The sequence below is a fragment of the Rutidosis leptorrhynchoides genome, chromosome 9, assembly GCF_046630445.1.
Source record: "Rutidosis leptorrhynchoides isolate AG116_Rl617_1_P2 chromosome 9, CSIRO_AGI_Rlap_v1, whole genome shotgun sequence".
In the NCBI taxonomy this organism is placed as follows: Eukaryota; Viridiplantae; Streptophyta; class Magnoliopsida; order Asterales; family Asteraceae; genus Rutidosis; species Rutidosis leptorrhynchoides.
The window spans coordinates 204,010,747-204,016,178 of record NC_092341.1 but is presented as its reverse complement, the minus strand read 5'-3'; positions in this window follow the sequence as shown (position 1 = coordinate 204,016,178).

The window sequence follows — 5,432 nt, the reverse complement described above, 5'->3', positions numbered from 1 at the left end:
TTTGCTTCGGGGTGAGGTTCATACCCCGAATATTCCATGACGCAAAACTAATCATTGAAACCGTGTAATCCGGGAGTGCTTGCCCCCTCAGAAAGTTTCGATGCTATATACTTCCCAGTTTCATCCTCAGTTTCGTCCACACCGCTTTCCTCATCCACAAGTTTAAACGAGACATGATCATCTTTAAGCGAATTATCATCATTTAGATTATTCAAAGCATCATACTGATTAAACGTGACTTCATTCGACTTCTTTGCACTAGTTTCTGGTTTCTCACCTATGTTGGGTCCCTTAGACACCTTAGTGTTTGATTTAGGTGCCACAACTTGTTTAGGCCTATAATACAATTTCTGTTTAAATTTACCATTACCCATTGAAATACCACTCGTACGTTTGTTATTTGCAGCTCCATCTGAAGCCTTCTTGGAAGTAACCAAGATGTAACCATCTTTATCAGTATTAGACTTCTGCTCTTTAACAGTTTCAACCACAATCACTTTCGGACATTGAGAGTCTTTATGCCCGAACACTTTGCAGCACGAGCAACGTGGCGGTTTCCAGTCATATTCAATGCGAACCTCATCCAAAGAATTACTAGTACCCTCCAAATTAGGCGTAGCAACCATTAATTTATCTTTCAACTCTACATCCGCAGAAACTTCAACCATAGCACGAGCGAAATTTGGTTTACCCCATGATTCAAGACACATGGTGCTCGTGAATGCGTCCAACATCATGGGCCTACCCAATTTAGAGGCAATAACACTAAGACCCACTTCTGAGAAACCAACTAGAGGTACATCATATAAACGTACCCATACTGGCACCTTTGTTAAATCTTCTTTTGTTAACGAGACATTCGGGTTCCATTTATTCAATATAATTGGCACAGTTCTTATCATCCATGGACCTTCTTGCAAAACATTTAACATCCCCTCTTCTGAAGAAAACTTGAAGAAGAAAAACCCTTTAGAATTCATCATAGTCTTCTCAATACCATATTTCTTCCAAACCTTCATAACGTAGTTCTGAACCACCGGAAACGCCACTCTTTTTCCAATGAAGTATCCATACAAGGTATGCGTGTAGCGAGCAGCAGCTTCCTTAACCGCCTCAACTGGAATCATCACATCAACCCCTTCATACAAATTACCTTCAGTTTCAATCTTACGAAAGTTAACCACACGTTTAGGATTAGCACCTGCTACAGCATGCAGAAAATTCCAAGGTCCCTGAGTATTCTTTAATGAGTTATTATCAACCTCTTTAACAGGACCATCCTTCTTTGTGATAACGGGAATAGTCGAATCAACATATTCCTCGTCATCTGAAGGAGTAACCGATGCGGAGTGCACACTTATATCATCATCTTGATGGTGGTCATCATCTTGAACAGAACTAGATCCCTGTTGGCAGAGGCGGAGCCAGGAATTTTTTCCAATGGTGGCACAAAATAATAAACTTACTTAATATATTCAAAGTAAAATCACCGTTAATTAAAAAGATTTTTAGAGTGAATTTGTACATTAAATAGTGGTACATGTAAATGTACATGTACGTAATGAAATCTAATTTAAATTATAAAAATTTAGTTGTCTTTTTATATTTTAATGATTAAATGGTGTTATCAAAATTTGAGTGTTACATCTTCATTTTACATCTTAAAAACACATTAAAACTAAAAAACATAAAACAAGTGTTAGAAAGATGTTAACAGGGGTGATTACCGTAATAGTCATATTTCAAATATATATATATGTTAACAGTTTACTTAAAAATAAAGGGGTGAAAAGTTCAAAGATTAAATTATAGGGGGTGTAAGAGGAGAAGAGTTAAAAGTTATAATAGGCGTGCAATTGTGATTGGCTACTGGGGATGGGGACACGGGGTCTTCTTCCCCACAAAAATCAGATCTACTATTTCCAACCATTGAAAACTTAAATTCTAAGTTTTCTTTTCTGTAACTTGCATTTGAAATCTACTAATTACTTTTCAGAATCATAAAATCGTTAATTTATTTTCCATTTTCAGTGGTGTCACGTGCACCCAGTAACTACTATGTGGCTCCGCCTCTGCCTGTTGGATCCCACCCGCTGGAACTGTTTCTTCAAAATCGTTAACATCACGTGCAGTATCATTCAATGAAATCCCAGGATCATCGTTGCCAATTACCAAATATATATATATATATATATATATATTTCAAGAGTTGTCTAATATTATTCGTATGTAAAATGGTTTATGATATTATACTATAAATAAAATATTAAAATATATATTTAATTTAAAAATTATTTAGTAATAAATTTTAATTGATTCTCAATTTTAAAATTGAACCTCTAAAACTCATTTCCTGTATATAATAATAATAAAGGTTACTTTATATAAAGGTATGTTCGATATTGAATTATAAAGACAACAATTGTAACGTCAGTATTTTTACATCTATAAATAGCATAAGATTAAACACTTGTTTCTCGCCACACACTTTCTATTGAACATAATCATCCACCATCAATTTGTTTTGGTTTAAAATGAAGATGACACATAATGGTCAAAGATTATTGATGTTGGCAACAGTTATAACAATTGTTATGGCGGTACGAGTTTATTCGGATGAACGTTCATGTGATCCGGCAGCGCTAGTTTCATGTGAACCGTGTTTTGCCGATGATGCACCGTTACCTACCTACGATTCCGATTGTTGTCTAAGCCTCAGGAGTAATAGTCTTTGTTATTGTTACCTCTTAAAAAATTCAAAATACTGTGATTGTCTTATTACGCCTCATTTTAAAGATATGTCAAGGGCTTGTGGTTTTGTGGACACCCCTGACCCAAACAAGTGTCCGGACTTTAAAGGTTGTCCTCCTGTTGAATCGCGTGTTTAACGTTGAGATTTATAAATTATATCAATATCAATATATGTGAATGTGAATGAATGGAATGATGTGTGCAAATAGTCTTTGTTATTATTACCGACTTACCGTACGTCTATTATTAGATATACAGTGTTAAGTGTTATATCGGGTTATATATAGCTTATTATTAATTATTAGTATTATTAATTAATTAATTTTGAATATTTCAGCTATAGAAATTATTCACAAACATTCTAAAAAATGTTTATACGACAAAACAATTTTCTACCTCAAAACAGTTTATTGTATACCAAGCTTATGATGTTCGGGACATTAAAACACCCGTTTCCTCCTCATCTCTGAATTGCAACTCGGACCCAAAACAATTTCATACAATAATTCTTTTTGAACTAACAACTCCTCAAATAACAGCTTTTCAACAACAAAATACACCTTAAACTGAGACACTCCAATTCATATGCGGGTACAGTGGCGGATCTTGAACGACTTTTATGAAGGGGCCAAAAAAGTTAAAACGTGCAATGTAGTTTGATAGATGACTGTCCGATACATTTCAACGATTTTTTCTCGAAAAATAAGCATTCTATTTGAACATAATATAACTAAATATATTTTAACTTTAGTTATTGGTTGTCGACTTGGCTAAAATAAGTACTTTACAAACTTAAAACTAACGTATATAGTTAAAAGTTTTTAATGCAATTATTTATTAGTATTCATTAATTATTGGTTTTAAGTTTATATTTTATATTTTACTAGATTTATGAGCTCGTGCGTTGCACGAGGATTCATCCACAAACATTATTGATTTTTAAACTTATATACGAAATAACTTTATTATAGGAAAAGTGTCAATAATACTGTTGTGGTTGAATTAGTAAAATATGTTTTTGTAAACAACACACATTAGTAAAACTTTGATAAATTATAGTTCATACATAGATTGATTACACAACATAAAGTTACGAATTGATGTAAACATGATTTGTTGTAAAGTAAACGATGAATTTTAAACGCTTGTATATGTTACATAGAAAACAATAAATATGGATAACAATATATACACTTACAATGAAACAATAAATACACTTACAATGATGAAACACATTTAAGTAGCTTTTTCCTGCTCATGTTTGTTCTACGTCTAAACAAAAGCTTCTTTAGCAACCATGTACCTTTATCGTATAAAACTACAATAGGCAGAGACCGACGTAAAACACTTTTTACCATGTATGAGGTGTTGCATGTGTTGTAACAAGATCTAGATGGTTCCTTTATTTCTTCAGTGTTTATGATTTCTTTTAATGTGAGAGAATTTAGAAGGATTCATATGTCTACGCCATCTTTGGCTGCCATTTGATCTCGTAAAGATGAATGTTGTTTCAACTTCTTGTTATCTGTCAACTCTTATGTGATCTCCGATTCCTGCAATATTAAGCATGTGTTAATAATTGTTTGTCATATTAATCGTGATACATAGAGAGAAAATGGCAAAATAGGCGAGTACGAAAATAGGTTCGGCTAAAAAGGTAATTCTTGAAATGGGCCGAGTAGTTTTAGTTTGACAAGTAACGCCTTTTGTTCGAATATAATACACACAAAGGGTAATAACTCAATGATGGTTCTATTCCTTTTACTGGAACAATGTAATATGCTGAATATAAGCAATGGGTAACTTTTGACCCATATAGTCTTTAAGCATCTAAACATATTTTTAAATTGACATATTTGACCTATGTGACCCATTACAGATGCAAAGTAACCAAAATCGCCCAATTAAAAGTAAATGGAACAAAATGCCACCTTTAGCCAATATGGGTCGAGTTGTGCAACTTACTGTATGAAGAAACTTTTCTTCTTGAACGTGATCTTCTGTTACCACATCTTTACGCGAAACGCTACACAACATAAATCATCAATTTCAAATTCTCTACGTATTATGTCGATCGTTCCTTTTGTATCTTTCATGCTTTCGAGTTTGGTTTTTAGAGGCACAATTTGCTTTTCCGATTCCAAAATCTTTTCCTCCATATCAACAATATCAGAAACTATTGTTATTTTCTCCAAACTCGAATTACCATTATTGTCTTCATAACACCTAATTCGAGCAAGTTCCGCATTTAAACTACGGATTTCATTCTCTCTCCTCTAAATGAATATATTGAAATTAAGTATAATACAAATCGACGCATTCATATGTGAGACGTGTAGTGACCCGAACTTTTCCGAACCTTTCTATGATTATATGTTTAATGAAAACTATATTTACATGATTAAATATTTCCAACATGTTAAGCAATCAAACTTGTTAAGACTTGGTTAATTGAAACGGAAATTTTGTAAACGTCTGATTACCCAGTTTGACCAATGATTCACGAACGCTATAAGTTGTATATGACATGATGATACATAAATGAATAAATATATATGTTTAACATGATATAATGATCATCAAGTATCTCATTAAAAATAGTAACAATAAGTTATATACTTAAAAAGGAGACTATTGACGTATAAAACTCGAAACGATACATATAACGATTATCGTTATAA